We start from the raw sequence: 24,543 nt of genomic DNA, 5'->3' as shown, positions 1-24,543 counted from the left end.
GGAAAAATAAATCTTCAATCCTTCCTGGCCATGTTCTGTCTTGGGATCTTGGTTTTGTCCCTAGTTAATCAAGGAATCAGACTTTTAGGTAAAAAGAGAAGACTGTGCCAGCATGTTTTCTAAAACCCTATATGCAAATGAGCCAGTTAAGTGTCTTGCAGGCAGCCACCAGAGGTCAAAGGTCACCCTCCACGTTTGACAATTATTTTGCTCAAAATAGATGGTGAGCAGGACTGCAGGAAATGAGATGCAGCAACCTCAATTCATGTGTGAAAGTTTCCAATTAAGAATTCAAAGAACTTGTTGTTTAATGAAAAAGTGAAACAAATTCCCTTCATGTGTTTCCCCACTTGCTTGGTGGTCCCTGGCTTAGAGCTGGATCCACAGGAATATGGCGGTCTCTCAGCTCAACTGATAAAAGGGGGAGTGTGGCAAGTGACTGTATGCCAGAAGCAAAACCTGAGGTAAGGGGAAGGGAGTTGATCCGATTCTCTAGTTTCAGGTTGGCAGACTACTGCCTGGGTCAAATATGGCCCACAGCCTGTTTTTGTGAATAAAGTTTTATTGAAACACAGCCATGACCATTTTTTTTTCTACTCTCTCCAACTGCTTTCACAGTATGGGGGACAAGAGAGCTGTATAAGGGAGTTGAATAATTGGGACAGAGACTGTATGGCTGTGAAGCCAAAATATTTTCTTTCTATAGTATTTCCTTACCGAAATTTTGCCAGCTTGTACTCTAGTTCGTTGGTTCTTATTTTTGTTGTGTGATAGGAACCCTTTGAAAATGTGATGAACATTTTATATACACCCCCTATAGAAAAATATATGACCTCCTGGTTAAGAATGCCTACATGTAACTCTAACTAGACCCTTCTACAGAGCCTGGGGTCATGGTAGTACATGCTGAACCCCTCACAGGAGAAGTTCCTGATGGTGTGTGGGATAACTTCTACACCAGTACTCACCTCCCCCGCTCTGTGCTGGTCTCAGTTGTGATCAAACAAAAAGAACCTCAAATTGCATATCAGGGGACACAAGTCCTCTTCTGGGCTCTGTCGCCCTTAAGCTATGGGACCTTGGGGAAGTCATTTCACTTTCTCTGTGCCTGGGTTCCATCATGTGTCAAATGAGAGGTCCGGAATGGATACTGAAAAAAATTTTTTTGTATTGACATATAATTGACATATAACATTGCATTGGTTTCAGGCACACAACATAATGAATTGATATCTGTATATATTGTAAAACAATCACCACCATAAGTCTAGTTAACATCTGTCCCCGCCCAAAGTTAATTTTTAGGACTTACTCTCTCGGCAACTTGCAGCTGTGCTCTGAAATGTTACTGACTAGAGTCACTAATCTAATCGTTGCGCCCCCATGACTCACCTATTTTATAACCGGAAGTTTGTCCCTCTTGACTTCCTTCATCTATGCCACCCTCTCCTCTGGCAATCACAGCTCTGGCTATTTATGATTTTTGTTTGGTTTTGTTTTGTTGCCTTGTTTTACTTTTGAGACTTGACATCCAAGCGATATCATACAGTGTGTGTCTTTCTGCGTCTGACTTATTTCACCAAATGTAATGGTTCATCCATGCTATCACAAGTGATGAGATTTTATTTTTTATGGCTGAGTAATATTTCACTGTGTGGCTGGCTATCTATCTATCTATCTATCTATCTATCTATCCCCCCCCCCATCTTCTTTATCCCTTTATCCATCAATAGACACTTAGGTTGTTTCTAGAATAGATGTTCTACTTAAAGATCTTTCTGGCTTTAGGTTTCTGTGCCCTTCAAGGGCCTAGAATTTATTTCTGGAGCTGAATAGTTAGGGTGTTGTGATTCATGTATATTCAAAATATCTGAAATCTGCTTGGCCACCCAAACAGGTCTATGTTAGTTAATTTGCTTAATTACATGCAGTGAAATCTGGGATTTGATGACCACTCTGGATATTTGGCACCTGTGGGAGAAAAACCTTCACATGTGCTAACCTCCTCCCAATCCTGGTCAGCCATCCTGATAAATGGGATTACCACACAGGCTGGTTAAAGGAGCATGGATGCAACCAGTTTAAGCCATCAGAAATTAGGAGAAACAATGTAGAACTCAAGCCCTCCCGGTAGAATGGTCCAAATAGCACCTTCTGAAGGTTATCTTTCTCTATTTGAGAGAGAAAGAGAGAGAGAGAGAGAGAGCGCCCATGTATGAGTGGGGGAGGGGTAAAGGGAGACGGAGAGAGAGGATCTCAAGCAGACTCCGTGCTGAGTGCAGAGTCCCACACAGGGCTCAGTCTCACAATTCTGAGATCATGACCTGAGCCACTCGAGAGTCGGCTGCTTGACCAACGTAGCCATCCAATTGCGCCGCACAATAACGCCTTCTACCAGAACGAATTCCGCAACTTCTCTTGGGCAGAGATGGCCTGCCAGGAAACCAGGTTTTGCAATTGTGTTGCTTTTGGTTTTCAAATGAAAATAAATATTTATATTTTCATTGATCATAAGAATATGTCACATTTCTTGTAGCTACTTTGAAGAAGTATAGAAGATACGAGGAAGAAGGTAAAAATTACCCTGAAATCCAGCTCTGCGGAGGTAAGCACTGCTAACGACTGGAGAAACCTTCCAGATGTCTCTTGCTGGCACACATGCCATCGGCACGTGGTTACCTAAATGGGCTATCTATGTTTTGTCTCCTACATTTCATTTATCAAAGTGCCTCATGCTAATACTGTTCTGTGGCTTTGGATATAGATTTACAGCATGACTTTCAATGGCTGCACAGTATTTTGTCCAACGTACTATAATTCACCTGCTCAACCACATTTAGGTTGTTCCAATGTGTGTGTGTGTGCGTGTGTGTCTATTTATTTACCACATGGTAGGGACTACCTTGTACTTATATTTTGAGCATTTCGCTGCTCCTTTGGCTGAGGACCGAGGACTCAAAGTTTACTCATTAATAATTGCAATCACAGGGTCACCTTGCCTCCAGAAAATGCACGGTGACATTTTACGTCTACCGAGAGTAGAGGAGAGCGCCCAGTTCCACTCTCTGGCAAACCCTGGCTGTTGTCATTGATCTTTGGAGTTTGGGTCAACCTGATTGGTTAAAAGTGACCTAATATTGTGGTGTTGATTTGCATTTCCTACATCATTTTACTTCTGAGTGGTACTGTCTGTGATTGAGCAGGGGAGAAATGATGACTTCCTATCAGGCTCTCATTACTACTTGAGAACCTAAGGCTGGCAGAAGGGGAGACATATATCATTCAGGGGAGCCAGGGGCCCAGGATGGAAGAGTTGGATCCTCCTGGAGGACCATCATATTTCACTGATTTATTTCCTCCTAGGCTCACTTGCAACTACTTTGGGCACCTGTTGAACAGCATCTAGGAGGTCACAGGGTTCCGGTCATGAACGGCTTAGATGACAGGGAGGACATCTGGGCCATAATTGTGAGGCTACGCACAGGCAGAGAGCCGGCTCCCCGTGTCCCCGCTGGAGGCTTTGTTCCGTTCTGTAGGCACTGATAGCATCTCCCCAGGCCCCAAATGTGTCTTCCCATTTCTCTTCTCCCAGGATCAGAAGACATCAGCTTCACTGTAGCTAATGCCACCCAGAAATCTGCTGGAAAGCTCAGAAATGCCTAATGCTCACTGCCTGTGACCTCGTGCAAGCATGGGTTGGGGAGCTGAGGGCGGCCGGCAGGGCTGACAGTGAAGTCCCGCGTCTGGAGTGGCAGCTCTGCCCGGCAACCTCCGCTGTGGCCTCGAGCCAGGATGACCGGCTGGGGCGGGAGAGGGCCGCGGCGGAGCCGTTCTTCTCGGTCTGGTGCTCAGTGGCTTCCTGCCTCGCTGAAGGGGCATTGCTTGGTGGTGATGATTCATGGCATTTGGACAATGCGGCCGTGTTCCGAACAGGGAAGTGAAAAATAGCACAGCCCAGGACAGCGCAGGACAGGATGGGGCGGTCACAAGATGAGAAGATTTACTTTGAAAAATACAGGGGGTGTTGGGGGCGGCACAGTGAAGTCAGTCTCGGCGGCTCAGGCCCCGTGAATACGCGCCTGCTGGCTCTTCTTTGGGGCATCAACTTTTCCGAGTGGCAGTCGTGAAGCTGTCCCTTGGAAGTGGCTACTGGCCTTGGCCGAGCCGCCGTGGGCAGGAGGAAGTGGAGGGCTGATGCAATGAGTGTCAGCTTCCTCTCTGACTCAGGATTGGATCTGTTTCTTAGGGAGGTGCCAGGGGGCCCTGTGTGGCTTTAGCTGGATTCTTTGAAATTGAAGTCAAAACGGAGGCTCTGCCCCTGGTGGGTGCTGGCCCTCCCTTGACCCTTTGGGATGAGTAAAAGGATTAAGCTGGCTTCTGTGGCCTCCCTCCCAGCTGGGTAAGCCCTTCTGACTCGAGGCCTTCCTGGGGTTTCAGCCGAAGGAGACCAGCAAAGGGCCATCTCCTGGGTCTTGGCCCACATCGGGGGCTTCCTCATATGTGGGAGCTGTGTTTGGGGGAGCAGCTGGGTTCTGGGGGGTTCAGTCCCGGAAGATGTTAGACTGATGGAGGAGGCCGTAGACTGCCTGGAGCTTCGGGCTCTCCTGGAGTCCACGTGTCCATGTAGCCAGCCGTAGGTGGGAGAGGGCCGGGTGTGCAACTGCGGCCTTCCCACGAGAAGAGTAGTGATTGGCTTTTGGCTCTGAGCTTTCCAAGGACATGTCATTAGGGTGCTGCCTAAACAGCCCTCACTGCTCTCACCCGAAACCTGTTCTAAGAAACACTTCAATTACCCAGATAATTGCCTCTGCCTGAGAGTCCATAATCGTAAAAGCACTGGCTTGGTAAAGACTTAAAAATTCTCTCACAACCACCGTAGGGGTTCCATATTCCAGTGCCCTGAGTCACCTTGGAGGACAGTCTCTCTTTCCAGGTCAGTTCGGTCCACCTCCCTCTCCCCCATCCCCTCCTATTTCCACGGCTGGAGCAGAGGTCAGCTGATCTCACTCAGGAGGGATGGCCAGCATCCAGTCGCCGGGGTATTTAATGACGACTCTATTATTAGTCACACGCAAGAGAAGCACGATTCCAACCCGCTGGGGCTTCTAAAAAGGAGCTCCGTGTGACAGACTGGAGAAGGTGGGGGAAGGGCCCTGAGGACACCTGCAGCTGGGACCTGACCCTGCCCAGCACTCTCTCTTTTCTCTCACATCATCTTCCAGCAAATATTGATTTTAATCTCTTTGATAAGCTTTCTCCTGACGGTGGGGAATGTGCGCGATGGCAGATCTGCTTGTCATACCTCACCGTGTCACCACCAGAGAGGGAACTGAGAGTTCCAAAGTCCCAGAGAGAGGCCGCGATGGCCTTCATCGGAGTCAGGTGACCGTCACTGGCTCAATCACCGTGGCTGGGTCAGGATCTCGGAGAAGATGACTGAGCAGATGACCCTATGATGAGTGCGGTGGAGGGAGTGTCTTCCACAAGGGGCTCCTGTTCTGGCAGACAAATGATGGGCCCGCTACTGCCCCGTGCTGAAGGCTCTTTCCGAGGCCCCCGCCGTGGACTCAGAGCCTCGCTGCCTCCCTCCGCTTCTCCCTCCCAGTGAGGGCCACGGCCCAGGGGAGGTGCCTTGTCTGTCTTCAGAGTCCACTGTTGTGTTGCTTAAAGATCCATAAAAGATGGGGTTTTTTTTTGCTCTGTTTTTCTGGCGGGGGTGGGGGGCAGAACCTGTCCGGGGCAGCCTCACTGACTTTCTGAGGAGATCGCCTTGGAGGATCTGAACAACGAGTGAGGGCAGAACAAAGGAGCCATTCTCAGAAACACGGCAAAAATGAAACCAAATAAAAACCCCATAAAAATCCCTACTGGGGCAGAGGAAATACCAACTTGATGCTTTTGAGCCACGCATTTGGTAATAAAGGAAAGATTCAAGGATAGGCCGTTCTGACGCGATTCTGTTTGGGCTGGAGGGAGAATGTGCTGGAAGACAATGAAAGGGAATCATCCAGGCAAGGGAGGGCTGCTGGTGAGCACACTGGTGTGGCGTGTTGTTGCGATTCAGGAACTGACCGATGACCAGGGTCACGGGGAGTCTGAAAGTGACACCCGACAGGAACCGGTTCAAAGTTTGTGCCCAGCCCGGGAGCTCAGATGACCGGCAGCTGGCCTGCCCCCTGCTGGCTCCCACTGATGTGAAAGGGGCTCTGACCCCTGTTCCGTCACACAAATACCCGTTTGGAAATCTCTTTGAAGGCAGATTAAGTAAACGCTCCCAGCACAGACGAGAATAGTTGAGTGACGTGGGCCCAGTATCTGTAGTAAGTGGAAGGATCACTGGTCGTAAAGCTCACGGGCATCTCGCCTTTCTGTTCCTCTAATCTGACTTCCGTGCTTCTGGTCGCAGTTTCGGGCCCAGAGTGTCTTCAGGAGTTGGAGTTGAGGATGTGGGGACTCTCACTCTCCTTTCATGGGCGTGACAGTATCCCAGGGCCAGGGCACCATCCTGCCACCGCATGGCAGCTGGCTGCGGCCAGGGCCAGGCAGTCCTCCTGGCACGGCGGACCTTTGAAGTTGCTCGTGGGGTCTTTCCATCTGGTTTGTGGCCTCGGGCGGCTGTGACCCCCAGCGGGGGTGTCTCTCCAGGTCTCCCAGGGCGCGGCAGGGTGAGCGTGAAGGGAAAGTCTGGTTTTCATCTGGGAGCGCTGAGCCTTTTGGCGTGATGGCTCTGCTCTCTTTCTGCCAACGGGACAAGGTTGTGCCGGCTGCTCTGGGCGGGGAGTGAGGGTGGAGGGGGGAGCCCGTGGCCATGTTACTCCCCTCATTATTTCTGAGACCCCACTGGAGAGGGAGGTGGGGGTGGGCTGCTGGCCCGGGGCTCTGTGGCTTTGCTGTCTGCCCCCTGGATCCTTTCCTCACCGACCCGGCCACTCGCATGTTCACTGGGGCCGTGGTCCAGTCATTCTGTCCCGATGAGGCCGGTCTTGGCCTTATCTTTCATCTCTACTGCGTGGCACAGGGCCAAGCTCGCAGTGGGGCTCCGCACATGTCCGCTCCCTTCTCTTTCTGCTTCGCCTTTGTTAGGGTGGAAGTTCTGTGCTGAAGTTCATGTTGTTGAAGTCCTAACCCCCAGGACCTCAGAATGTGGCTGTGTTTGGGGATGGGCGTCTTTGAGGAGGTTCATTAAGTTAACATGAGGTCATTTTAAGTTAAAATGAGGCTCTGCACCAATCCTTATGACGGGAGGAGTTTCAGACACAGGCATATATGAGGGACAGATGTTGTGAAGTCACAGGCAGAAGGCCGCCATCAACAAGCCAAGGAGAGAGGCCCGGGACAGATCCTTCACTCAAGAAGGAGCCAACTCTGTGGATACCTTGATCTTGGACTTCTGGCCTCTAGAGCTGGGGGAAATGCATTCCTGTTGCTGAACGCCGCTCCCTACCCCCCAAGTCTGTGGTGCTTTGTTATGGGACGGCCCTAGTGGACTAACATGGCTTTTCAACAGGTTTGTGGAGCACATAACCAACCAAGTGCAAGGTGCTGTAGGAGGTCCAGAGACAAAGTCAAGAAGCATGAGAAAGAGGCCCAGTGAGGGGACCATCTCTCTTCCCATTCTCTCCCCCAAACTCCTCTCTCTTCAGCCTTTCCGTACCTCTGCCCACCACCAACCCCCAACAGAGGGAAGCAGGAGGAAATGAAACAGAGGGCTCCCCATGAGATGCCGCCCGATGGAAGCTCTGGAAAGGAATGAGAACCCTTTCCTATAGAGTCAGAAACACCGTTTTTTATTTTCATTTTTTATTTTTTGGCTGCCCCTCCTCCCCCGCAAGTTCTTATTTAGCACACGTGTGTGTGCACGTGGCCAGAACAGACCCGTGGCCTGACAGAACAGACCCGTGGCCCGAGCAGCCATGCATGTGCTAAGGAAGACGGTTCACAGCATCTGGGGACACACATGACTGTCCAGCAGGTGGCATGTCCAGCAGGGTCTTACCTAGTAGCGCTGGCTTTATGGGGCTGGCTAGCTGGGCAGGGCCACAGTGAACTCTCTTTGTAGACCATGACTTATATTCCTTGTTGCCCTTTGTGACTAAAGGTGATGCATGTTGTGTTTCCATACTGCTGTTACTGGGAGATTGTCCTTTGAATTATGGCCCCGGCTGGTGGCCGTGGGCTGTGATCTCTTTGCAGGATCACGAGGTCATTTCATCGTGGAGTAATCTTGGGATATCTGGGAACACCTCTGGGCCTTCAGATCTGCGGGGCTGCAGGTCTCCTTAATAAAGAAGCCAGGTCTCTTTGAAGACTTGCACAGTACGCAAGTCTTGATATTTTTTGTATTTCCATGGTACCTACCAATTTGCAGTCAAAGATATTTTCCACCATACAACTCAATAATAATCCTGTGCCCTGGTGGGGTCCTTTTGCAATCCTCACTTAGCTCATTGATTTTAAGGGGAACTGGGATTCCAGGAGCTTGCATTGGCCAACGGGTCCCGTGTTGCCTATTACTGGGTCCCCAAAGGACTTCGGTAAATAGATCACTGCCAGTGGTTGCAATCCGCTTCTGTGTGTGTGCTAGGGACTGAAATTTGCACATCACGGTCACTCATACTGATAATGGCACATTTTCATGTAACGCTGATGTTAAAACAAGCTTCCTACCTTTTCTCCATACAGAAAAGTGAATGTGTTCTAGGGATGGTCTGAGGGCTAGCCCAGCAAGAGTGTTGCAAAGCCGCCATGTGTGGGGCCACTCCCTGCCCCACTTCCTCTTGCACTGCCTTCCTTGGTTGGCCCCTCGTGCCTTCCCTCTTCCCTCCTCGTAAGACCTGAGGTGTGCCCATCTCTGGAGGCTCGCTGCATTGGAAATCAGTGACTCCCGAACGCATAAGCTTTCAAAAGCCCCAGAGATCATCTTCCAATGCTTGAATGGAACCAAGAGTTACTACCTTGGACTGGGTCTGCTTTGCTTACTCAAAGGACCAAGCCAGTGAGTGGTTGGCCTGGCTCTAAGTCTAGCAGGTGCCCCCCTCTTGGTGTGTTTGGTGCGACACTGTGCCTTCTCCGGTCAAGGCCACAATGTGACTTCAGGGAGGTTATTATGGGCCCTTTGGAGGTGGAAACTGACTTGGGTTCTTGGGGCTATTTCTTGGTCACTTCCCTCAGCCCCAGACCTCTATTTACTACCCAGCCGATAAAAAAAAGGGAGCTCTATATGCTTTCAAAGCCATGCCCTCTCCTCCCAGCCTTTGATTTCATAAATGCTGGTTCCTCCAGAGAACCGAGCAGAGCCTGCAACCATGCATTTGCTTTTTCAATAACCTGATGACTGTCCATGTGCTTCGGCCAATGAGGACTGAGCAGTGACCCTTAGATAAAAGGCTTCATTTGGCATGACTCATCCTTGGAGACATCTAGCCTGCTTGGTCTGTGTTGTTAAGTGCCTGGTTCGGTAAATATTGACAGTTAGAAACCATCCCAGGAACTACCACGCAGTGATCTGGAAGGTAATGTATATGAGTATGATCAGTGATTAGGCAATGCCTGTCATCTGCTAAGATACAGCTGCTGATAAATATCACCCCATTATCTCTCTTCCTAATAGTGGCTCATCTGCTGGTGTGTGACTCATAGGTGATACATTATGGGGTCTGATTCAGCAAGGAAAGTTTGGTCCGCCCCAGCGGAGAAGGACATCCAAGGTCACCTTGGTTTTTAGGATATTGGCTTCTTTTTTTTTTTCTTAACGATTTTATTTATTTATTTGACGGACAGAGATCACAAGTAGGCAGAGAGGCAGGCAGAGAGGGAGGGAGGAAGCAGGCTGCTGAGCAGAGAGCCTGACGTGGGGCTCGATCCCAGGACCCTGGGATTATGACCTGAGCCGAAGGCAGAGGCTTTAACCCACTGAGCCACCCAGGTGGCCCTGGGGTATTGGCTTCTTAACAAGAGTAGCTTTGCTAAGAAGGGAAAGTTCAAAAGGAATCCCCATCGCCACAGAGGGTCTGGAGGGGTCTGGAGAGACCAAGAGCACCTTCGGAGCAGATGTGTTTAAGACCTGCTTATCCACATGGGCACCCTTCCACTGTGTTTACATGTGGACACCCATGGGTCCACGGGGGTGGTCTCTCTCTGTTCAGGTCACACTTTTGGGACTGTTGGCACTGCTCTCAGATGAGGGACAGGGATGAACCTCTGCTCAGACAGAAGATGGTTTTATCTCTTGCCCTCTCTTCCTCAGGTACTTAAGATACAGTCATCATCACCTGAGTGTCTACCGAGGCTTTCAGATGGGTTTGGGTTTGGCTGTTGGGCTTATTAAGCTCCGTCACTGAGCAGGAACTTCCCATTTGTGTCCTGGCCCTTTTGAATGGCCATTGTTTACTTTCGCGGTGTGTTCAGGCTGAAGGTCTGTCCTGCCGAATCAGGGATGAATTTTCCGTAGGTGGGCTCTGAACCTTTGTTCTAAGGTCTTCTGAGGCCCTTGCTGTCCAGATCAGAGAACAGAGGCGGGAGGAACCACCACGTGCCCGAGAATGAAAATCAGGCCCATATGTACCCCAGGGCCTGCTACCCTGCACTACTTGGAATCACTTTCCGTCATGTGAGGTCTGGGACAGATTTCTCCTTCCAAAGAGATGCCTGGGCAAAATGACACGACAGGTTTTTAGCATGTCAGCTAAAAGTGCCACCCTTGGCTGAAGGTAGGTGTGTGTGCACACAAGTACACACGCACACGTAGCGGTAGCCCCTGCACAGTCACTTACCATCCGCTGTGTTGTCGGGGAATGAGAGCTGAGCTCCGCTTGCACCGAAGGAAGCAAGTGTGCGTCAGGCAGCAGGCACTGAGGAGGCACTGTGTTGACGGCTGCCATCTCTTGGCCACTAACCGGCTGTGTTACTTTGGGTGAGTTACTGAACTGCTCTGAGTCCCAGACTCCTTCCTTGTAAAATGAGGGGATAACACCCACCTTTCTGGGCTTGTGATGGGAGTCGAGATAATATATTTAACACACAAGGCTCATAAATCCTGTCCTGTCATGTGTAGCTGTTATGGTCTTTAGCATCAAGCCACCGGGAAAACTGCGGCTGCCAACCACTGTAGGGTGTTAGGAACTCAACTGGGAAGGATCTACAATATGGAAGGGTCTTCTATGCCTTGTGTCTCCCCTCCTGGAAGTGGTGGTGTCTCCATTTTACAGAGGAGGAGCCCAAGGCTCGGGGGTCCAGCTGGCCAGGTTGCAAACCAGGCATGACGTGCTGTGGACAGCAGGCATTGGCCACCACACGTGCCACCTTTTGGGACACCAGAGGTCCCAACTGGGCAGGTGTTCGGTGGAGGCTGGCGGCTTGCTACATCAGGAGGACACCGGGTCTTCTACTTCATCTTTGCCCTATCACACGAGCACCAACTGGTCTGGGTGTCTTTGGCCAAACAGCTTCACAAAGCCCTTGCTTCACCACCTGGCAGGGGCTTCGTGTTCTGTCCTTTGGTTCAGGTGGACACACCTGCTGAGCGGCAGAGCAGTGTTCTGGAACCTGCTGAGAATCCACATGCTCGGGGGAATGTCAATGGGTGGGTGACCGGAGTCCAGACTGCTGGGAGGCGTGGGCATGGGGGCGGGGGAGGGAGGTCAAGGGGGCCTGAGGGGCGGGAAGGAAGTCCAGATAGGAGCCATTCCACTCTGTCCTGGTGACCAGAAGGAAACAGACTGTTCAGGGAGTGCCCGGATGGCTCACTCGGTTAGGTGGCTGCCTTTGGCTCAGGTCATGATCCCAGGGCCCCGGGACTGAGTCCTACATTGGGCTCCCTGCTCAGGGGGGAGCCTGCTTCTGCCTCTGCTTCTCTGCCTACTGCTCCCCGTGCTTTTGCTCTCTTCTCTGACAAATAAATAAATAAAATCTTAAAAAAATAAAAAAGGAACGAAACAGACTGTAGAAGCAGGAGCTTCTCCTCCAAGTGCCCTCCCAGTGGCTCCCACCCACCGCTCTCAGGGCAATTTTTTTTTTTTTTAAGATTTTATTTATTTATTTGACAGATAGAGATCACAAGTAGGCAGAGAGGCAGGCAGAGAGAGAGGAGGAAGCAGGCTCCCTGCTGAGCAGAGAGCCTGACGTGGGGCTCGATCCCAGGATCCTGGGACCATGACCTGAGCCAAAGGCAGAGGCTTTAACCTACTAAGCCACCCAGGCGTCTCAGGGCAATGTTTTAAGTGAGGCATAGGATTTGCCATTATGCCCTCACAGGATGTGTCATTAAAGGGACATCTGTGACATCAGGGCTATATGTTTGAAAGAAGGGAGAGGAATTCAGTAGAGCGATGTGCAGACCAGGAAGGAGAGAGAATTCTGCTGAAGTGGCCAGAAATGAGTGAGGGGTATTTCCTGGAGAGGCGGTGTGAGGAGGAAAGAAAGATCTTTGCGGCGACTTCAACAGGAGAGCAAGCTTACGCTTAACAAACCGGAGCTTCCAGACACAAACGCTTCGGCTGGGTGAAGCCTATGCTCCCTGCTCCTCCCTCAGAGGCCCACCAAGGAAAGGCCCCTTCGTGTCCCTGTCACCAACCTGAGTCCCTGAATGTCCCAGGAGGTTGGACTGTGCTTCCCCGAGAGCCCAGAGGTTCCTCGGCGAGGCTAGGGCCAGCAGTGTTTCCAGAAGGAGCACATGTGAGGCTCACAGGGCTTCCTTGATGTGTCCGGTGGTTCTGAGGGGAGGAAGGAGCCGTAGAGCAGAGGCAGGTAGGCCAGCTTTGGCTGCCCACAGACGAGCCCTCATTCTTCCCTTGGGGTCTGTGCCGCTACGTCTGAAGGACAGCCAGTGTCCCCTCTCTGCCGTGACCAGTGGAGGCAAGGCTGGGCCGGCCTTGTATCTGGCTCTTGGTTGGATACAACTGCTTCAAGGTGTCCAAAGTTCTCCAGGTCCAGGATTCTCTTTCTTGTTGCCCCAAAGAGCACACCGCCCCCCCACCCCCGAGGGCACCACGAGAACTAAACAGGAGTGTGTTCTGTAGGAGACGGGCGGGGTCTGACACACGGAGTGCGTGTAACATATGTCCCCTCACGTTGCTGATTTCACTCATCATCACGTCAGACTCCGGCCTTGTGTTTACGCTGCATTGGTCTGTTCTTCCTCAAACCAAACAGTTCTAACCCCATCCTTCTCCCCTCCCAGAAGGTTCGGGCTCCTTTTCTCTTTGTTCTAAACAGGTTAATTCCTCCTATTGGTTGGCTTGCTAATTCCTCTGTCCTTCCAGCACTCATGCTAAAGGTCTAGCCTGGGCTCTTGCTAAAGTGCTGTTATCTGCTTAGGAGCCCCCCCCTTATAGTAATGCCATGCCTTTTTTCGGGGATCCGGTCTAATCACTGAATAGATTCGTGTGATCTCACTTGCTTTCTCGTATGCGCATTTTTCATTCCCAGTGTGTTTTTCATGGGAACTTCACGCCTGCAGGGAGCATTTAGAGGCCCTGGTTTAGAAAACGTGAACTGTTCTAAGGTCTTCTGAGGCCCTTGCTGTCCAGATCAGAGAACAGAGGAGGGAGGAACCACCACGTGCCCGAGAGAGAAAATCAGGCCCACATGTGCCCCAGGGCCTGCTCCCTACCCTGCACTACTTGGAACCACTTTCTGTCATGTGAGGTCTGGGACAGATTTCTCCTTCCAAAGAGATGCCTGGGCAAAATGACAGAGTCGGGTCATTCTGGAAACCAAGTCATCCTGCTGAGGCTGATGGTAATAAAGGACCTGGGGAGATCTCCCCACTCCCCCCAGCTCTCACTATGTGGCCACCCACAGGGCCCTGCCGTGGCCGGGCCACGCCGCCTTTGTTGAAACAATGGGGTGGACAAAAGCCATTTAAAGAGGAAACAAAGGTATTGGAGGGTCAGGCTACAGATGCTTACTTAGCCCCGGAGCCCTTGTTCTAGATAGTTCTGTGTTGACCCAAGGGCAGCTGTTGGCTGTCTTTAATGAGACAATGGCTGAAAAACGGCCTGGGTGGCAGAGATCTGGGGGGGAGCCAGGAGAAGGTGCACAGCAGCCCAGCCGGGTTCCCCGCATCTAGTAGCAGGGGAGCAGGACGCATGCTCTCTGGGCTTCTATTTCAGGCTGGAGACAAAAATGCGTTCTTTACCACAGGAAGAATGCTCCCTCAGACAGGACCGCTAATCCGGCACAACGAAGGGCTGTGGAATGTGGAGCCAGCGGTGGTTGCTGTTTGCTTTCCAGCAGGCTTTTCCTCTCTTCCTCACTGAGTCACATGTATTTTTGGTTGCTCATGCAGACGGTGGCTGAATTGCCCCCTCCCCCACAGCCTTCATGTGTTTTGAAAATGTGGGAATTATCAGAGCCTGTGAGCTATCTCGCACAAGCACGAGCAATTTTCCAGAGCGCCCCTGTGTCATCTGTCTCCCTGACACGAAGAGGGAAGGCGAGAGGAAGGGGAGGAGGGCGCGGACAAAGAAAGGAGAGAGGAGGGAGAGAAGGGTAAAGCGGGGAGAAACATCTTGCTGACGTCAAAGAAGACCACATGGCACAGGATAACATTACTCGGGACCTCAGCCACCCACTCCCTCTAATTTACTCTAAACCGAACAGCCTGTTTTGAAACCTGTAGCCTGCAGTCTGTTATTTTGTTTTGGCTTTTTAAAATTTTTTTTTTTGCTCTTCTCTCTGGACCAAAAGGACCATTAATTACTGGGAGTTTGAAAGCTACCTGATTCCCCGAAACAGAGGGGATTTCCAAGAGCAATAACTCAGCCGGTGCTTGTGCAAGGCGCTGCGGCTGCAGTAAACGGATCCAGCTGCTCGAAGCCCGAGGAGAAGGGCCCCGGGGGACGGTGCGGCCTCGCAGCTGGGGCTGGGGCTGCTCCGTCAGGGGGCCTGGCCGGTCCGCGGGGCCTGCTCTGGCTCCTGCCCTGCACCCCGCCCCTGCGCGCGCCCAGCCCCGCCCCCAGCCCGCGCGCCCCCTGTCCTGCCCACCGCGGGCGGTGGCCGCCCTTCCAGCCCTAGTTCACTGCCCTTCAGGCCCAGGTGTGGCAACTCTTCCCTGGGAGGTGCAGGACCCCGGGCGTGATACGGGCGGCCCTGCCTGCTGCCGAAGCGCCCTCAGGACAGTCCCCCTTTCGGCGCGGTGGCCGGTCCGGTTGTGCTGCCCAGAAGCCCCCCCCCGCCCCCCACCCGGCTGTGCGGTCCGGACCTGGGCCTGTGTGCAGACGGGATCGGCGGGAACCTGTGTGCACCCGGGCCGGAGGGACCCCGGTCCCGCTCCCCAGATGGGAGAGCTCAGGCTGTTTTCTGGCCCAGGCCGCACAGTTAATTTTTATCCTAGTAAAAAACAATAAACACGGCATTAGCAACTGAACGTTTATCAATTTGCAGTTCGTTTCCAGCCAGGCCGCTCAGCTCAGGCGGGTTTTACTGCCTGCGAGCGCGGGCGCACCAGAGCGCTTTTAGCGAGACCGAGTGTGTGTGCGGGTTGCAGGCCCGGCCTCCAGAGCGCTCTTGGGGAGCTTTCCGCCCTAACTGGGTAATATGATTTGGCTCTTTCAGGCCTGGTCCTCGAATAGTGCCCTTTAAGGATGGGGAAACTGCAGCGAGGAAGGTGGAATGCGTGGCCGGGGATCGCCCCACAGCTCGCGGTGACGCTACACAAGGATCTCGGAGTCTTTGGCTTTGAGGGCCCGCACCCACCTGCGTGTGCCCCACTGCCGGCCTGAGCAGCGACCTGGGTGGCCTTTCTTTTCCTCATCTTACCTCGAAGTTCGTACCAGAAGAGGTGACAGACAAGAACTGACCCAGGGGGTTCAAAGCTCTGAATGGGAAGATGTTGCATCAAGGGACATGAGTCAGGAGAGCACCATGGAAGCTCAGGTCAGGCCAGGGGCCCAGGCAGCCCACCCCGTCTGCAAACGTTTTGGCTCCGTTTTGTCTTCGTGGATGTACACCACTGGGTTGTGTCATCTACTGTTTAACACCAGACTGTTAAAGCCAGAAACGATTCAGTGATCACAAAAGGAAGGCAAGCTCTGCTGTGAATCACGCCTGCACTCAGCCCTCCTCCCTGCTTCCTGGTTCTTCTTCATTTGAGTGTGTCATAGGAACCTTGATGTTGCCACCGGCTTCAGGGTGGTTCTGCAGGGACTCCCAGGGGAAGGGAGAGAGACGTGAACTTGCAGAGTCAGCAGTGTAGAGCAGAATAAGTGGGACGTGTGTTCCATCCTTATCTCTTCGGGAGAAAAACTCACTTTCCTGAAGCCTCAGATCTTCCCCTGTAAAACTGAGGGGGCAGTAGGTCTTCTCTCCGGGGGCTGGTGTCCAAAGTAGGGGCACATGTACTCAGGGCTTGGCAGAGTGCTTGGAATTTAGAAGACGCTCAAGAAATCCTCTTGACAAGAAGGGTAGGCAATGGGCTGCAGATCCTGTATTTGCAACTCCAAATACGAGGCTATGCCCCATTTCCCAATGAGCAGCTTCCAAAAGTCTTGTGTGTGTCTGTGTCAGCTTGAACAGATATGCTTTTAAAAAAAAAAACTTATTTATTTATTTGACAGAGAAATAGAGAGAACACAAGCAGTCAGAGAGGCAGGCAGAGGGAGATGGAGAAGCAGCTTCCCGCCGAGCAGGTAGCCCAACCTGAGGCTCCATCCCAGGACCCTGGGAGCATGATCTGAGCCAACGGCAGATGCTTAACTGACTGAGGCACCCAGGCGCCCCGAATGTATACGCTTTTAATGATGCAAGTGAAGTTGTCAGATATCTAGTTATAACATTTATTGAGTTAATTACCTGCATATATAAAATTATACATGTATACTTATTTAGCAATATTGCCTCCTTTTTTCTTTTCTTTTTTTTTCTTATTATTCAGACTCTTTATCAACACCTGTCTTTGTTGTCACTGGAGCCCCTTTCTGAGAGATCTCATTCGGTCTTCCAGAACACACCATCCTGGTGCCGCTCGAGTATCTTTGGGATTTAGTACTTTCTGCATCTGTGTTGTGGTCACTGGAAGTGTTAGCTTAAGCTTACACTTAAGTTTATTTGCGATCCCCGTAAAGCTAACTTCTTCTAGTACTGCTTTTAAATGTGATTTTAATGGGTTGGGGTTACATAAGGAATTGTCCATGCATTTTAATGGTGCATACTAGCGTATGAAGGGGAGAAATGACACAACGTCTGGGATTTTCTCTACGATGGTTCAGCGAAGCGGGGCACCTGGCTGGTTCAGTAGGTGGACGTGAGACCCTTGATCTGGGGGTTGTAGGTTTGAACCCCACATTGGGTGTAGAGATTACTTACTTACAAATGAAATCTTAAAAAAAAGAGAGAGTGCAGCAAGAGAAAAAGGCAAAAGACAAAAAAAGGAAGAAGTGGATCAAATTTGGAACAATCTAGGTTGTTATTAATCGAGGAGAAGGGCATATGGAACTTCATTCTACTATATGCTCTTTGGATATGTTTGAAAACTTTCATGATAAAACTTCTTTTTTCCCCCCAATAAGCTTTAAAGACTTGCTGACAGTATCTAATACTTGCAGGAATAAGTAGAAAAACCCTGAAATATTTTTTTATTTTTAATAAAAACCAAAACCAAATCCTTCTTCCAGGCAAACTCTGTGATTATCCCAGACTAGCACTGATGGAATTCCTTGCAGGATATTTTGTTATTTAAAAATAAAGAAATCGAGTGGGCACTTGGTAAGAGGAAGATCTTTTGATAGACATAAATACAAGGTGTCATCTCGTATCTATCCCATTCATATCTGCTCTTTGTTGGGCTGGGTTGATGGGGTTGGTCATGGCCCCAAAGAGAGAACTTCTGTAAGTGATGAGAAGGCTTGCTGCACGGTCCTTTGTCAAAAGTACCTATTACCTATTGCCCTTGTTGGCATCGAGCTGGAAGGCACAGGATCGCAGGGGACATGCAGTTCTGTAAGCAGGCCTGGCAGCATGGGGCTGGGGCTGGGGTGTCAGCGATGGTGCAAAAGGGGAGAGGCAACGTTGCTTCATTGGGCAATGCTTCTCCCCTGGAGAGGGTGCATGGAGCTGTGGTCTGCACAGCCAGCCCCAGAGGGTGGTTGGGCAACTGTCCAGCAGGCTCAGCCGATGTCAGGCGAGAGGGCTTGGTCCTAAGTGTTGTAAATATCCACAGTCCAAAGGGATCAGAAAACTCTTCAAAATTTGTATTAGTTTTGGGGGCATCTGGGGGGGGCTCAGTCTGTTAAGTGTCTGACTCTTGGTTTCGGCTCGGGTCATGATCTCGGGGTCGTGAGATCAAGCTCTGTGTCGGGCTCCACTCTGGGCATGGAACCTGGTTAAGATTCTCTCTCTCCCTCTCCCTCTGCCTCTGCTTCTCCCCGCCTCTAAAAAAAATTATTCGTTTTGTAGTAATGACCCTTCCAAAGGAGGAAAGGAAACATTATTTTCATTTTTAAACATTTTTGAAGAATAGGATTCTTTCCATACAAACACAGTAGATTATTTGCCAGAGAGTATTAAAATGAAAAATATCTATCCAGCCTGTGCGGGAAGTCTGAATTCTTTGGAATTCTTGTATTGTATTGTATTCCCCCCACCCCCAAGAGTGCACTGTGCTATGCCACAGGCCAGTCACCTTCTTTGAGAGAGTTACTTCTGACAATTTTGGGTGTCACCCCATTCACACTTACCATGTCATAAGAGAGAATCTTTCATATTTTGCAAGAACCTTCCCTCAAGCGTAAAAATCACAGCGTCACGGCCTTCTAGTGACTATCTCAACATTTCAGTGCCAGCAGATGGATTGGAATGCAGAAAAACAAAATAAGATAAACACCAAACCAGTGTGCACAAACAGAGGGCAGGTTCTTTTTGGGGAGATGCATGTTTTTTTGATGAGCTAAGTGTTGATTCCAACCCCCAAAGACTGAGAAGTGTGAGGTTAGATAAGTGTCTGCTAGATTCACAATTGCCATGTGGATTCTGTGAGTCAGCTTAGAGGTCACTGGCTGTAGGGTAAAGTTCACCAGTCGTTCATGCTAGCTCGGACTGGGCCATTCCTGAAAACAGAACCTGTACCACCATCTGCTAACTTCAGGTCTACCCAGGGAGGGTGGACGCTTCTAGCAAGGGATCTCAGGACGAATTCTGCAGACATTCCTTGAGCAACGCCAAGTGGCCCCTGGCCAGGGTCGGAGTTAAACCAGGAGATGGCTATCAAATGCAGTTTTTGGCTTTGGCACATCTCTCTCGAGCTGCTATGTGGAGCAGGAAAGAGAGAGGTTTGTTTGTGGCTTTAGCTCATCGGTTCTCTTCTGCACTCTTTAATCTGAACCTTTTTTTTTTTTTTCTCAAGAGAAAAACAAGGCTGACTTGCACACCATGGAGTTTTAAATTGGACGGTCCCATGGAGTCCTCTACCCACGCCTTTTTACATTTATTTTCCAGGAACCTCATTAGGTGGTTTGGGATGCCTTCTGCTTGTGTTACAGATTTTCCAAAAGACTTGCTGCACATCCTACGATAAATATAATTACTTCCCCATGAGTCGTGATGATCTCGTACACTACATTTGCACGCGCCTGTCCGTGTTTGCATGAAAAATAGCATGGCCGTATTAAGGAACGCTGATCTGGCTGCAAAGCCCCGTCTGTTGGATTTTCTCCGGGGTGGTTCTCCTGCCTTCTGGCCGGTGAATAAATACGGTTTGGACAGGGCCTGGCACAGAGACCTTAACCGTAAAGCTTAATGTATAACTAGTATGTTTTTCTTCTGTGTCAGCAGTTGGAAACACGATCCTGTAAATAAGGATTCGGTGAGTAAATGGATGTCTGTAGTGAGGGGAGGGGAGGGCTGGAGTAAGCAGTTTTGAAATTCATGCCAGTGGTTGCTACAAGTGATAAGGTAATTTGAGTAACCTGTAAGACCTGTGGATTCACAGGTTTCAAAAACAGGAAAGTCTCTTGTTTAAAAACCCTCTAGAGCAACATGTGGGCTTAGAAAAGAAGCTGGCTTGTGGTTAGGTGATCCTACTTCCTTATTGATATAATGGCTGGTGACGCAAGGCCTCCTGGGATTGCAGCGCGGTGACCGCAGGCCCGACAGTTGCCCTGACCGGCTTCTGAAACAGGCCCGGGGCTTTCTGGACGGATGAGAAGTCTAAAAATTTCCCTTTTCATTTCCTCTCTTGTGTGACTTTGTCATTTTTTTTTTAAAACTGGTAATTGAAAAGGGAATTTTGCCCATGCTCTGAAGGAGTTTATCTTGCCTGCGTAGCCTCCCTCCCACTCCTCAAAAATCCCACCCTGAAAACCCCATGCTAAAAAAAAAAGTCATCCGTTCTTGCACATTTTTCAGTGAGTCTGTGTTTGATTAATCTGCCTTTGAGGCTGGATTCCTAACAAGCAGATCTTTAAAAACCGGATGATTTTTGAAAAACACTCTGGAACTTTTCCGTGTCCTCAGCCTCCTGGGTGAGGACCTCCAGGTGAATGCCGCGTCCTTCCGGAAACCGAGCCCTCTCCCGGCCAGCTGGGAGGCTCAGTTGGGCAACAGCTCCCAGTATACATGGTCGTGCTCTGAAACGTGAAAACAGATGCCATTCCGGTACACAGCTAACTGACCACAGCGCAGAGAGTTCCACCGGCGAGATGCGCGGGCTGTCCTAGGCCTTGCAAACCTTCTGCGGACTGAACTGCAGAAAGGAGTCCTCCTGGCTGCCCTGGAGAAGATTCGGTGCGGGGACAGCCTGGTGGGCTCGACGTGTTGCTATGCCTGCTCTCCGTCCAGGGGAGACAGAGAGCAAATGGGTGGAAGCTACGTCCACACCCAAGTTCCTTCTAGAATCCTTATGGCTGTATTCTTTGTTACATGCCTTAAGTGTGTATGCATGTCTATATGTATGCATGTGCCTATGTACATTTGCGTACACACACACACACACACACACACACACGTGTTATCTATGCTATTTGGCCCAGCCCACAAGTTCCTTTTATTTTTCAGTGAATTCAAAGAAAATAACGTGAGGAAGATGTGTATGTTTTAGTGTTCCAGTAAATGACCAGTGTCACCTGCTGAGTCCCACCAAACGAACCCACCCTCCTGATTCCCTTGTCTTGGCCCTGATGATCTGCCCAGGATGTTTGCTTGTCAGACTTTACTGCCCTTTCTCTTTTGGGTAAGCCCAGTAAGTCTGGCCCAGCCATGCCACTGAGGCCACAAGGAAATGTGATCCTGCCAAGTGCGGGAGCTAATCACTGCCCGAAGGTGAAGGTTACTGAGGGGACAAGAGCCACTTTCTGTGTTATGCATATCTATGGTGTGTGTGCATGAGTACCTTGTACGTCTGTGTTTGGACTGTGTGTGCATGAGCACCGGGCATGCGTGTGCCTGTGCGTGTGCACGTGTATCATCTGTGTGTGTCTAAGGGCATGCAGGCATGCCTCCTGTGCGTGTGGCACGTGGGGGGCCGTGACAAGGAGGACGCTGGCTGGGGTGGGCCTGCTCAGGAACAGGACCAGCACTCAGGATGTCTCTTCTGCTTTGTTACCTTTTCCCCTTTAACCCACATGCGCCGACATCACAGAAACCTTGAAGACCGGGGAAGTGTGTACTCCATCTCCGTCCCGCCTGCCACTCCAGTGGGAACTCTGAAAGTACTGTTCTACTCCAGCCTCAGGAGAAAGGAGGGAGTTTGGGATCGAGAAGACGGAGCAGGACTCGACACCACACGGTTCCCTTTCGCTCTGTGCACGTGTGTGCGCTTTTCGTGTGTCCAAAAGACGGAGAGGAGAAGCCAAAAGGGGAAAACAGGCAATCAGATCGGAAACAGAGTATGAGTTTGTATTCACAAAATAAACTTTTATTCCTCTACCCGGGACGCTGCCCCAATTTCCGGCCACTAACCTCAGTGGCCGTGCTGACCCACTTCTGGCTATTTTTATTTGTTCCTTGAAAATGTTCCCTGTGTGATTAAAGTTTACTCTTGTCAACTTTGTTCCTATCCTCCCTGCCCCCTGGGTCCAAAAGTGCAGCCCTTCCCACCTCCCTCCCAATAATCACGGTGCGTTCAGAGCCAAAGGGCAGCAGGGTTTATTGGCAATGGGACAAATCAGCGACCCCTTTCCTTGCCACAAGAGACGCAAGGACAAGGAGCCGTGGAGCCGTGCAGCCTGAGTCTTCACCTCTTGTCCGGGTTTCCTCGCCGAAGCCCGCACACCCTGCTGGAGACAGCGTTTCCAGACCCCAGTCCCGTGGGGGGCACGCGGATGCCGGGATTCCTGCTCTGGGCCCTGAGTATGCAGCTACTTATCTGTGATTACAGCCTGAGTCAACAGCAGAAGCAGGAAGTGGACCTAGGGTCCAGCATCGTATGGAAAGTTGGGTGTATTTACTTTTCTCTTAAAGCAAACTTTGATTTACCCTTTAATAAGTTACCACTAAGGATCTAGTTCTAGAAAATCCAAGTCACATGTTGATTAAAGAGGAGTGGAAACGGTGAGACTTTGCATTCTTCCAGCTTTATCATTAACCCCAGGTTTGGAAATTCATTTGCTTTAGAAGGCTAGGTTTCCAGGTTTTCAAGAGTGGGGTCATTCTCTCTTGATGAGGGGTTTTTGACATCCTCAGCTGAAAGGCATTATAAACAGGGTAGCGCTTGGCCCTGCTGAACCCCTGGAGATGTGTGACCAAATAAAGGCTGACCTTCGCAGGTTAATGTCTTGGTGCTCTCACTCCCTGTGCCACCTGGGCAAACCCTGTACTTCTTTGGCCTCAATTTCCTTATCTGTAAAATGGGAATAAGAAGTGATTACAAGGATTCAGTAAGGAGATGTGGAACATCTACTGCAGATACAAGCTGCTGGGATTATGTATGACTTAAGCCATTCTGACTGTGTAGGAAAAAAATTTCTCTTTTTGCTTTGCAGAAGTTTCTCTAGGAAGTCACCTGTCCGAGGCACAAAATGGGATTTCATCCTCTGTGCCTCTCCTGCTCGTTGCCGTAGGAGTGGGTGGAGCGGCCCTTGAAGGACTTGAGTGAAAGAGTGTCCTACCTCATGGGGGGTTAGGGACTTGGATCCTGGGAGGGGTCAGGGATGAAGGCTTCCTCTCCTTCATGTGGTCAGCACTGCAAACAAGGAAAAAATACCCGAGCAGAACAAGGAGGCACCCAGGGCCCCACTCACACATGGTCTCTGGAGACAACGTTATTTCTTTGCTTACCCAAAGGGCCCAAGTGTAACTTCTAGGGAGAAGGACGACACCCTTTTTTTGAGTTCTCACAAGCCTCTCTCCTGACTGCTCCCCTTGTAGAGACATGAGCAAGGGTGCAGATCACCTTCTGTGATAACATCAGGAGCAAAAGGGGGTTCACCCAGGAGATGAGGGTATGGGGAAGATCAGCCTTGGGAGTGGCCACGAGGAGTGCCTTGTCTCTAGAGAGTTCACTTCTTAAATTTCTAATTGCCACGCACCAGTATTCTAAACTGTATCAGTGATCAAACCCACTTTCTTTCGGGGGGCCACTCCTTCTGTGTCCCGCATGGTGAGGACTGCGTGAGCGGGGTGGAGGGGAGACCGTAGCGCCCGGAGTTAGAGGGCCTTCCTGTATGTCAGGACTCCCTCCCCCTCCGCCCTGACCTGGAGGTGGGTGTGCCTTTGGCCCTGCCGTTCCGCTGTTCCTGGTGCTCTGAACAGTCCTGGTTCCCAGTGGCTGCCTGGGGAGGCACTCGGAGTCCTGCTTTTTGAACAGATTAAGGAGCTGAAGCTCAACAAGGGGCAGGACACTCCCTAGTCTCATCCGGCTGGGAAGCACCAGCTCTGGGAACTGGCCCGGATCTGCCACCCCCATGTCCTTCCTGCCTCGAAGGCCGAGAAGGCCCCTGCAGAAGTGACCGTCCTTTTGCAGGGCTCGGCACTATGTGCAATCCTTTCAGGGGGAACCCATGGAGCTCCCCGTATGCTCACGAACCCGGCTTATCGTGATTCAGCATAACCGAAGGCATCACCTTATGGTTCTTGAAGGTCCCAGTGCCTAATGCACAGACTCTCAGGGAGCAGGGGCTGTTTCCGTGTCTGGCCAGACTCGTACGGAGCGGCGGAGCGAGTTTTCAGGGAGCAGGTTGCTTTGGAGGCGGTCCTGGAGGAACACCACCTTTATTGGTTTTCTGGAATCCTCGCTCAGAGACAGGCCTGGCCACGCTGCCTTGATGGCGGAAGAGCCTCCTTGTTGCGAGCGCTGTTTGTCTCCAGAAAATCTGAGACTCTCCCTGTCCTGTCTGTGCTCTGGATGTGCTCATTCCTTCCCACCTACTTCTTCAAGACCCAGGAAGGCCCAGGAAATGAGGGAAACGTCTTAAGCTGGAGTCCACCTGGGGTGGTAGAATCCGGAGCCATGCAAGGTCCCTTGACGGGATTCATCATGGCCTGTCTCTGGCCTTCCGGGTTTCCTTGAGCTGCGGGCACCTGGAGGGCTCCCCTGAGCAATGGGGCAGCCCGGGCAGCCAGGGCCAGCACCCCACCGAGGAGGGGAAGCAGGGAGCCCAAGCACTCGGCCTT

General features: G+C 50.9%; 1 long non-coding RNA gene across 1 annotated transcript; it reads left to right on the top strand.

The window, feature by feature from the left end:
- Nucleotides 1-2,297: 2,297 nt before the first annotated feature.
- LOC106004222 lies at nucleotides 2,298-24,341 on the top strand. Its single transcript, XR_001177144.2, has 3 exons — nucleotides 2,298-2,448; nucleotides 2,537-2,605; nucleotides 21,572-24,341. It is a non-coding gene; the product is annotated as an uncharacterized LOC106004222 (long non-coding RNA).
- The last annotated feature ends 202 nt before the right edge of the window (nucleotides 24,342-24,543 follow it).

Source organism: Mustela putorius, unplaced genomic scaffold (genome assembly GCF_011764305.1).
Source record: "Mustela putorius furo isolate JIRA1106 unplaced genomic scaffold, ASM1176430v1.1 tig00001075_pilon_pilon_pilon, whole genome shotgun sequence".
NCBI lineage: Eukaryota > Metazoa > Chordata > Mammalia > Carnivora > Mustelidae > Mustela > Mustela putorius.
The sequence above is the reverse complement of the archived record's forward strand: the minus strand, read 5'-3'. Positions and strand labels throughout refer to the sequence as shown.